The sequence below is a fragment of the Papio anubis genome, chromosome 3 (genome assembly GCF_008728515.1).
Source record: "Papio anubis isolate 15944 chromosome 3, Panubis1.0, whole genome shotgun sequence".
In the NCBI taxonomy this organism is placed as follows: Eukaryota; Metazoa; Chordata; class Mammalia; order Primates; family Cercopithecidae; genus Papio; species Papio anubis.
The window spans coordinates 140,290,997-140,303,331 of NC_044978.1; positions in this window are offsets into that span (position 1 = coordinate 140,290,997).

The window sequence follows — 12,335 nt, forward strand, 5'->3', positions numbered from 1 at the left end:
TAATAATAAATGTTGACCTTCCTAATTAAAACATGGTCTAAGATTAATAAAATTATCCTGCACGATAGCCATTCATGTTTAGTTTCCTTAGCTTTCTATTCCTAGTGTTTTTTTTTTTTGTATTAAATAGTGGTAGCCTTTAAGAGAAAAGCTTGCAATTTATGTTGTAGTAGCAACTAAATAGCTCTTTAATAGATTCCTTCAAACTATGTATGGACTATACATATGGACTATATATGGACTATGTCAACATAACATTGCAATTTTTGTGATATTAGATAATACTCAATGGCAATATGCATTTGGAGAACTGAAACTCATACATTTCCTCATGAGTTCACACTGTGACAGTGTGAATTTCTACATGTCTTTGGAAAGTAATCAGAAAATGTTTATTAAAATTCGAGCAAACTCACAAGGGAGATTATGTCATAATGATCACAAGGCACCAATACTTAAGAACTTACCTATGTGGGTGATTACTACAATATTGTTTGTAGGTGAGGAGCTGGAAGCAACCTTTTAAATAACTGGGTTAGCTAATGGACAAATGGTACTATATCAATATTACTGATGACGTGAAACTCCTCGAAGTAACAAAACAGATACAGAGTTATTGACTTTGAAGAATGCCCATTATTTACTACTAAACAACAAAGGTAAGGATATTTGTTTTCAGATTAAGCAGTATATGATGACTGGTGCAGTGGCTTCCTGAGACGTTCAGTACCTAAACCTTGTTCTATTTTTTGTTCCACTAGTCCTAGAGGCATATGGCTTGTCACATCCCACTTTCAAACCGATAGAAAGGACAAGGCTCACCAAGCTTAAGAAGGGACAGCTGAGCCTGTTTCTCTTTAAAAACGTTCCCAAATGCCCACCCAGTGAGTGACATCTCCATTCTTCTCATTGCCAAGAGTTGTGTCTCATTGTATCCCTATCTGAAAGGAAAACTATGATGGTAAATATTTTAACAGGGCACTTTGGCAAACCTTCTCCCTAAAAGAAAAAAAAAAACAAAAAAAAAACTAAAAGTAAGGGGCTCTATTTGTAAGGTAGAAGAGAAAAATGAATATTGGCTGAGTGACTAACAATGTCTGCCACTCCTGTGGATGTGCGCATATGTTTCATAGTATCATATGACTGGAGATAAATGGACAAAGAAATACAGCAATCTGCTTAGACTGATTACACCACAGGGGTGGAAATGAAGGTTAGAAGAGATTATTAACGTCTTACATCATTTTTGTAGTGTTTCAGTTATCATAAGAACACATGCACTTTTTATTTTAAACAAAATAAATAGAAACAAATGAAAGAATAAGAAGTTAGATGCAAACATGTCACGAAAGAGAAACAAACACAATGAAAAATTCAAGTTAATTTGTATTAAATATTACAGTAGAATGAACCTAATAAGTTAGTATTTTATTTAAAATGTTATACTGGTCATAATCAACAGATTAAAAAACATATTCAGTAAACAGTGGTAGTCCTTGGGGAATGGGAGCAAAAGAAAAAGATAAAAAATTTTATATACTTCCATGTACCTTATTAACCACATTGTGAGGGTTAATACTGAGAGTCAACTTGATTGGATTGAAGGATGCAAAGTTTTGATCCTGGGTGTGTCTGTGAGGATGTTGCCAAAGGATTTTAACATTTGAGTCAGTGGGCTGGGGAAGGCAGACCCACCCTTAATCTGGTGGACACCATCTAGTCAGCTTCCAGTGGATATAAAGCAGGCAGAAAAATGAGAAAAGGTGAGAATAGCCTAGCTTCCCAGCCTACAGCTTTCTCCGTGCTCGATGCTTCCTGCCCTCGAACGTCAGACTCCAAGTTCTTCAGTTTTGGGACTTGGACCGGCTCTCCTTGCTCCTCAGCATTTACACAGCCTATTGTGGGACCTTATAATTGTGGAATTTGATACTTAATAAACATCCCTTTATATATATATATGTGTGTGTGTGTATGTATATGTATGTATATATGTGTGTGTATATATGTATGTGTATATATATGCATATATATGTATATCCTATTAGTTCTGTCCCTCTAGAGAAATCTGACTAATACAGGTTTTGGTACCAGGAGTGGTTCTAGAGGAACAGAATATTAAGGATGAAGTTCTTTTGTTAATTTTGGGGTTTCTGTAGTTGGGTGCTTAATATGATTAGATCCCAGAATGCTAAGGACTCTACTTCTAGTAGTATGGAGAACACTGATGGTCCTTGGAGTAAACTGTTTAAAGAGTTATGCAAAATAAATGCATTTGACACCCCTGATTCACTGCTCCTGAGGGGCAAGGAGTTTAGTGACTCTATATACAATACTTTTGACCATATGTGGAGAACCAAGGCACATAATGAAGCTGGCTAGTTGTTCCTAAGTTCAGTGGACAAAGTGATGAAAGAAATGATGAACTCAAGGATTCTGTCTCCAAGCTTCAGAAGCAGATACTGAGCCTCAAACCTGCTAAGATTGTCCTGAGTGAGAGTCTTATTTCCTGTAGAAAAAGAGCTGAAATTGTGTAAAAACAAACATAAGCTCTTATGATGCAAGTGGCTGACCTGCAACAAAAGGTACATGCACAGCCTCGCCAGACAGATGTCTACTGTTAAAGTGAGAGCATTGATTAGAAAAGAATGGGACTCTGCAACTTGGAATGGGAATATGTGGTAGGACCCTGATGAAGCCAGGGACACTGAATTTGTAAACTCTGATGAACCTTTTTGCCAGAAGGAACAGCTTCCCTATCCCCAAGGCAGCATCTCCTCTGTGACCCATGCTACCATCAATCTTTCCACCTTTGTCTGAGGAGATAAACCCTGAGCTGCCTCAGGCAACAGTGATGGCCTCCCCTGAGGCAATTGCCAAGCAAAGTAATGTTGATTCTCCTCAGGAGCCACCCCCAACACCCCTGTTTACTTTTAGACCTATAATTAGACTAAAGTCCCGGTGGGCCTGTAGAGGTGAGGTTGAGAGAGTGACCCATGAGGAGGTGTGCTACACTAAAAAATAACTGTTTGAGTTTCATAATTTATATAAACAGAAATCTGGAGAACATGCATGGGAATGGTTATTAAGGGTGTGGGATAATCATGGGAGGAACATAAAGTTGAATCAGGCTGAATTTGTTGATTTGGGCCTGCTAAGTAGGCATTCTGCTTTTAATGTTACAGCTTGGGGAATTAAAAATGTTTTAATAGTTTGTATGCTTGGTTAGCTGAAATATGGATTAAAAGATGATCCACTGTGAGCAAGCGGGAAATGCTGGATCTCCCTTGGTTTAATGTAGAGGAAGGGATCCAAAGGCTTAGGGAGATTGGGATGGTGGAGTAGATTAGCTACTTTAGACCTACTCATTCCAGCTGGGAGGGTCCAGAAGATATACCCTTGACCAATGCCTTGTGAAATAGATTTGTGAGGGCAGCACCTGCATCACTGCAGAGTCCTGTAATTGCTCTTCTCTGTGTGTCAGATCTAATATTGGGACCCACAGTCACTCAACTACAAATTTAAACACAATGGGAATAATTGGATTCTGAGGTGGCAGGGGCCAAGTGGCAGCACTCAGCCATCAAAGGCAAGGTGGGCATAGCTACCATCATAGACAGCAGAGGCAAAGCAACAATCAGAATAGTCTGACTCTTATAGAGTTCTGGCATTGGCTAATTAATCATGGTGTTCCTAGGAGTGAAATTGATAGGAAGCCTACTGCATTTTTACTTAATTTATATAAGCAGAAATCTTCTAAGTCAAATGGGCAAAAGACTCATACACCTTACAAAAACAGTGAATCACAGCCCCTCAATCAATTTCCAGACTTGAGCCTGTTTACAGACCTAGAACCACTTGAATGAAGGGGAAGCCAAACACCGCTACATTACTGACAATTTATGCAGTTAATCTTTCTCCCATTCTTCTCCAAGGAGACCTCCGGCCTTTTACCAGGGTGGCTGTGCATTGGGGAAAGGAAAATGATCAGACATTTCATATATTGATGACATTATGCTGATTGCATACAGTGAGAAAGGTGTAGCAACCACACTGGACTTATTAGTGAGGCTTTTGTGTGCCAGAGGATGAGAAATAAACCTGACTAAAATTCAGGGACCTTCTACCTCAGTCAAATTTCTAGGAGTCTAGTGGTGTGAAGCCTGTCGAGATATTCCTTGTAAGGTGAAGTATGAGTTGCTGCATTTGGCCCCTCCTACAACCAAGAAAGAGGCACAACGCCTAGTGGGCCTGATTAGATTTTGGAGGCGTCACATTCCTCATTTGGGTTTGTTACTGTGGCCCATTTATCGAGTGTCCCCAAAAGCTGCCAGTTTTGGATGGGGTCCAGAACAGGAGAAGGCTCTGCAAGAGGCCCAGGCTGCTGTGCAAGCTGCTCTGCCACTTGGGCCATATGACCCAGCAGATCCAATGGTGCTTGAGGTGACAGTGGCAGATAGGGATGCTGTTTGGAGCCTCTGGGAGGTCCCCATAGGTGAAACACAGCAGAGGCCTTTAAAATTTTGGAGCAAGGCCCTGCCATCTTCTGCAGATAACTACTCTCCTTTTGAGACAGCTCTTGGCCTGTTTCTGGGCTTTAATGGAAACAGCATTTGACTATCCATCATCAAGTCACCATGCAGCCTCAACTGCCTATCATGAACTGGGTGCTTTCTGACCCATCTAGCCATAGAGTAGGTTGTGCACAGCGGCATTCCATCATCAAATGGAAGTGGTATATACGTGATTGGGCTTGAGCAGGTCCGGAAGGCTCAAATAAGTTACATGAGGAAGTGGCTCAAATGCCCATGGTCTCTACTCCTGCCACCCTGCCTTCCCTCCCCCAGCCTGCACCAATGGCCTCATGGGGAGTTCCCTATGATCAGTTGACAGAGGAAGAGAAGACTATGGCCTGGTTCACATATGGTTCTGCAGTCACCACCCAAAAGTGGGCAGCTGCAGCACTACAGCCCTTTTCTAGGACATCTATGAAGGACAGCAGTGAAGGGAAATCTTCCCAGTGGGCAGAACTTTGAGCACTGCACCTGGTTATGCACTTTGCATGGAAGGAGAAATGGCAAGATGTGCGATTATATACTGATTCATGGGCTGTAGCCAGTAGTTTGGCTGGATGGTCAGGGACTTGGAAGAAGCATGATTGGAAAATTGGTGACAAAGAAATTTGGGAAAGAGTTATGTGGATGGACCTCTCTGAGTGGTCAAAAACTGTGAAGATATTTGTATTTCATGTGAGTGCTCACCAATGGGTGACCTCAGCAGAGGGGGAATTTAATAAACAAGTGGATAGGATGACCCGTTTTATAGACACCACTCAGTCTCTTTCCCCAGCCACCTCTATCATCGTCCAGTAGGCCCACGAACAAAGTGGTCACCGTGGTAGGGGTGGAGGTTACGCATGGGCTCAGCAACATGGACTTCCACTCACCAAGGCTGACCTGACTCTGGCCACTGCTGACTGCCCAATTTGCCAGCAGCAGAGACCAACACTGAACCCTCAGTATGGCATCATTCCTTGAGGTGATCAGCCAGATACCTTGTGGCAGTTTTATTACATTGGATCTCTTCCATCATGGAAAGGGCAGAGGCTTATCCTCACTGGAATAGACTCTTACTCCGGATATGAGTTTGCCTCTACTGCATGCAATGCTTCTGCCAAGACTACCATCCATGGACTTACAGAATGCCCTATCCACCGTCTTACTATTCCACACAGCATTGCTCCTGACCAAAGCACTCACTTTACGGCTAAAGGAGTGCAGCAGTGAGCTCATGCTCATGGAATTCACTGCTCTTACCGTGTTCCCCATCATCCTGAAACAACTGTATTGATAGAATGATGGAATGGCCTTTTGAAGTCACAACTACAATGCCAACTAGGTGACAATACTTTGCAGGGCTGGGGTAAACTTCTACAGAAGGCTGTGTATGCTCTGAATCGGTGTCCAATATGTGGTCCTGTTTCTTCCATAGCCAGGATTCATGGGTCTAGGAATCAAGGGGTGGAAGTGGAAGTGGCACCACTCACCATCACCCTTAGTGATCCAAGAAAAAAATTTTTACTTCCTGTTCCCATTACAGTATGTTCTGCTGGCCTAGAGTTCTTAATTCCAGAGGGAGGAATGCTGCCACCAGGAGACACAACAATGATTCCATTCAACTGAAAGTTAAGATTGCCACCTGGACACTTTGGGCTCCTCTTACCTTTAAGTCAACAGGTTAAGAAGGGAGTTACAGTGTTGGCTGGGGTGGTTGACCTAGACTATCAAGATGAAATCAGTCTACTACTCCATAATGTAGGTAAGGAAGAGTACGCATGGAATACAGGAGGTTCATTAGGGCATCTCTTAGTATTACCATGCCCTGTGATTAAGGTCAATGGGAAACTACAACAGCCCAATCCAGGCAGGACTGCAAATTGTCCAGACCCCTCAGGAACGAAGGTTTGGGTCGCCCCACCAGGAAAAAAACACAACCTGCTGAGGTGCTTTCTGAAGGGAAAGGGAACACAGAGTGGGTAGTAGAAGAAGGTAATCATCAATACCAGTTATGACCATGTGACCAACTGCAGAAACGAGGACTCTAACTGTCATGAGTGTTTCCTCCTTGTTTTGTTAAAAACATGTCTGTGTATGTATACACTTGTACTAAGAAAATATCTTGATTTTATTTCCTTTTCCTTTATCATGTGACATAAGATTTATTGACTTCATATCAACATTTAAGTATTGTTAACTTTATGTAATCGTATTTGGGCTGGGGATTGGTGTGTTTCTGGTGGTATGAAGGATAGTTGTATTATGTTAGGTGTAATTATGACCTTATTATTGTGTTTATTTGAAGATTATTTACGATCTCTGGAGATGTGTATGAGTTCAAGTTGACAAGGGGTGGACTTGTGATGGTTAATATTGAATGTCAACTTGGTTGGATTAAAGGATGCAAAGTATTGATCCTGGATGTGTCTGTGAGGGTGTTGCCAAAGGAGATTAACGTTTGAGTCGGTGGGCTGGGAAAGGCAGACCCATCCTTAATCTGGTGGGCACCATCTAATCAGCTTCCAGTGAATATAAAGCAGGCAGAAAAATTTGAAAAGACGAGACTGGCCTAGCTTCCCAGCCTACATCTTTTTCATGTGCTGGATGTTTCCTACTCTCAAATATTGGACTCCAAGTTCTTCAGTTATGGGACTTGGACCTGCTATCCTTGCTCCTCAACCTGCAGATGGATGATTGTAGGGCCTTGTGATCATGTAAATTAATAGTTAATATATTCTCATTTACATATATATATTTATATATATACACACACACATATATGTAATACTAATAGGATATATATATCCTATTTATTCTGTCCTTCTAGAGAACCCTAATACACACATACATGTAATAATTTACTGTATAAATAGTAAGTACTTCAATGGATAACATTCAGGAAAATGAATAAGAAGGAGGAAACAGTATGAATGAGAATTTCAAATGAGCCAGGCATATCTGAAGATGGTGAGTGCCCTAGGCTGACAGGATTCGAGGAAACTTTTAGTAGATATCCCTGGAATAGAACTTTGAAGACTCAGTATGGAGCCACACAGAGTGGCACTGGGGTAAAGAGTTTAACATGATCTTGCAGTCAACAGAGATTTATGTTTAAATTTAACGGAGCCTGGAATAGTGAAAGTCCAATTTTTGAAAAAACAAAACAAAACAAAAACAAATTGGAGACAAGACTCAAGAAGAGGAGGAAGATACTGAGGTGTTAATTTAGTTAAATTGTGATAGAAATTGTGTCTGCATGTTCTGGTATATGAATATGATATGTGTAAAGAAAAAAAATCAAGAGACTGTGGTTGTTATCTGACTGAAAAAAATCACTGGTGTAATTTGCTTTATCTAGTAGAGAAAATAGCATTTATTAATAGTGAGTTTTATTTATTTTAAACTAAAGTCACCTTTTTTCCAGTTTCGTAAACTATATCTAGGTGTGATGAAACAAATGTGTGAAGAAATCTGTATTCCAAGTAATGAACATATGTTTCATATTGAATAACACATTTCCTCATAAACACATTATATAAAGAACATCATTTCGTATCATACAACTTATTACTGTGCTCCTCCAAACTAAGGGTTTAACTTAAAAGTACCTCTAAACTTTCCAAATCATGCATAATTTGTGTGAATATATTGTAAGAATATGTATAGGAGTGCATATGTTAGTGTTGAATATTTATTTAACACAGTGTTTAAATGTTAAGTAAAATACTAGTATCTGAGGCTTTTCTAAAGACCGTAAGCTATGGTATTAAGCAGGAAAGACTAAGTTATCTTGTGATAAAAACCAACCATGAATATCAATGAATCAAAACAAATAAATATACAGATATACATTTCTCATTTTGACTATACATTTATCTCAGGTTTTCCACAAAATGGGACACAGGTTGATGAAGCTTCCTCTGTCTGAAATATGCTTGGTCACTGTGGCAGAGAGAAGGGAATATGCTATTCAAGGTCTCTTAATGTAGTCATATTTACATTTCTTTCTAGTCGTATTTACATTTATTTGTAGTCATATTTCATTTGCCAAGAGAAGTAGTGTAGACACTGTTAATTTCTATGTACCAGGAAGAAAACTGGAATTACAGGTTGAGTATGCTAATATCTACCATCGTAATATATTAGTTTTCCCTTGCAATGAGAAGTAAAGAGATTGATAGGCAAAAGGAAAAAAGAAAACCCAATTGAAACAAAGCTATTATCACTGTACTAACATTAACACATTTGGTATGTGTGCTCAATAACAAAGATTTGAATTAATATTATATATAATGTCACCTTGCCTTTATATAAATTTAATTGTTAGAATTATGAAAAAGAGTGGAACTTGTATCTCTTCCCGAAACTTTTTTTTTTTAAATACAGATTTCAGTCTTAAGTTACTGATCAATCAGACAAGCCATTTCTATGTTCTGTATGTTCTGTATAATGGATAAGCATACACAATATTTTAATATTTCTTAGAGATTGCAAAGAGAAATATATTTTCTAAAAGGCCAAATTTGAAAATGAATGTAAACAAACATTTTTATGTAGTACCCTCTGAAAGCATTTTTTTGAAATTTTTGTCACCATGCTTTCATGAATCTCTAAAATTAGAATGATTAGCGAAAAGGGATTCTTTACATAAAGTGGTACAGCATATCAATAATATGCATTTGCTTAAGTGTTTTATTTAGGCCATAAAGAAAATGAGAAAAAGTAGAAACAGACACGATCCTTTTCTTTCAGATAATGTGTACACATTTCTAAAAGTCAAATATATTTGTCAGTGTCAAGTCTCAAGTAGTATTAATGTAATGATAGAAATAAAAATCCCCCATAATCTCAAATATTATTAATGTAATAATAGATTTTTTTAAAAACCCATTACTGAATAGTTTCTGGCTACCAGGCATGACATCATAGTTATTTCACATATATATGTACTTGAAAGTGTATGGAACATCTCAAAGGTTAAGTATCTACAGTCCAGTGTTTAAAAACAGCTTATTAAGATATAATTCACAAACCATGAATTTCATTCCTTAAAGTATACGATTCAGCATTTTTAGTATAGTCACAGGATTGTGCAGCCATGTCCCCCACCTAATTTTAGAAAGTTATCATCATCCACACTTAACATTCATTTCCCACATCTGCCTTGCCCCAGGTCCTGGCAACCATTAATCTACTTTTTGGACATTTCATATAAATGGAGTTATACAATATTTATTCTTCTGTGTTTGGCTTCTTTTACTTAGCATGATGTTTACAAGGTGTATCCATGTTGTAGAATGTATCAGTACTTAATTCCTGATACATTTATGGCTAAATAATATTTCATTGTATAAATATAGGCCAGGCGCGGTGGCTCAAGCCTGTAATCCCAGCACTTTGGGAGGCCGAGACGGGCGGATCACAAGGTCAGGAGATCGAGACCATCCTGGCTAATACGGTGAAACCCCGTCTCTACTAAAAAAAAAATAAATAAATAAATAAAATAAAATAAAATAAAATAAAATAAAATAATTTGTTATCCATTTATCAGTGATGGAGATCTGAGCCGTTTCCACTTTTTGACTATTATTTATGATGCTGATATGAGTATTTGTGCACAAGTTTTTACATGAACATAAATCTTCAATTTTCTTGGTATATACCTAGGAGTAGAATTGCTCAGTGATATGGTAACTCTGTTTAGATATTGAGCACCTTTTAAAGTGTTTTTCATAGGGGCAGCATGAATTCATATTCTCATCAGTAGTGCATAAGAGTTTCAATTTATCCACAATCTCATCAACATTTGTTATTTTCTGTCTTTTCTAGTATATCCATCCTACTAGGTGTGAAGCAATAGCTCATTGTTGTTTTGATTTGCATTTCACAAATGAACACCTTTTCATGTGCTTATTGGCCATTTATGTACCTTCTTTGGAGGAAAATCTATTTTTTTTGGCCATTAAAAATTAAATAGTCTCTTTATTGTTGAGTTGTAAATGTTCATTATATATTCTGGATACAAGTTCCTCATCAGTTGCATAATTTGCAAAAATTTCCTTCCTATTTGTAGGTCATCTTTTCACTTCGCTGATGACATCCTTTGAAACACACATTTTTTTCATTATAATGAAGTTCAGTTTATGTCTTTATTTGTTGCTTGTGAACTTACTATTGTATCTAAGAAATAATGACCTTATCTAAGGTCACTATGATTCACCCCTATGTTTTCTTCTAAGCGTTTTATAGTGTTAGTTCTTACGTTTAAATCTATGAATGCTTTGAATTAATTTTTGCGTATGGTATGAAGCAGGGATCTGATTTAATTCTTTTGCAATGGATATCCAGCGGTTCTATAACGATTTATTGAAAAGACTATCATCCCTATGAAATTTTCTTACACCCTTCTTGAATCACACTCCAGTTTTACAGACGAGTAAACAGAGGCTAAGAGAAGTAAAAATATCAGGAATGTCATATCCTATTAGTGATAGAGATACGTTTTCAAGCTTGAATTGGCTGGTCACAAATCTTCGCATCATACCAGTGTTCTCGGCTCTGGATCCTGGATGGGTAAAGAAAGAAAGACATGCACTTTGAATTATTACAGCATTTTTGAATCTATATTCCATCATTTAAGGTTTGCAGACTAAGTGTATAAGAGCTCATCTATCATGATATTAAAAATTCCTGATATTTTTTGACATTCAAAAGGAAACTCTGTGTGTGTGTTTGTGTGTGTGTGTGTGTGTGTGTGTGAGACTGTGGTATACGATATCATACTGTTTTATTTTTTTAAAGCAAGATTTAGACATTTCGGGAAATTACATCCTAAATAATGAAACATTTGCCATATACTATATACATTCCTGGTAACTTTACCCTTATTCAGAGTACTCCTACAGAAGAGAATATGTTGGGAGACCTCACATAGACACATGTTTCAGTGAAGGGTTGTAAATACTCTCAATAATTGGAGCTCATAAAATAAAATAAATTAAATAAATAAACATTTACTGGTATTTGTAGAACATAACTGACCTTTTCATCATATGTATTAAAAACTACTTTCTTGAGAGATGATTAATTGCCCCAAACTACTCAGTTGTTATTTAACATGTATATGTTATTAAATATGTTTAAATAACATATTTTATATATAATATGTATTAATTAAATATATATGTTATTTAACATATATAAAAACATACATATATTTTTAAAACAACACATGTATTTAAAAACATATATATGTTAAATAACAACTGAGTAGTTTGGGGCAATTAACATGTGTGTAAATAACAACTTAATATTTTGGAGCAACATATATATATGTTAAATAACAACTGAATATTTTGGGGCAATTTATATATATACACATTTGGGTAATTCATGTGGGGTAGATTTTTCAGGGATCCTTAAACTCAAACTCTGAGGACAGGAAAATTACAAAATATCATGCTTTCTAGTAGAAAATCAAGTTCTTGAGATAAAACTCTTAAGTACATGTGTTAAAAATAAAGATGACAATATATTTTGTTATTGAAGTTCCTACAAGTATTTTGATTGAAACTAACACAAATAATGGTTTATCACGTTTAGTGTACAAAGTGTAAAGCATAGAAGAAAATTGCTTAAATTATATAGCTGATATTAAAATATTTTTCTGTTAAAAATACTTCTACTCAGCTTATTAGGAGGATGAGAAGTAAGGCTTTTATAAAGTGGGTTTATTTTTATATGTTTCAGTTATTTTTTTCCATTCTATAGTTAAGGTTAAAT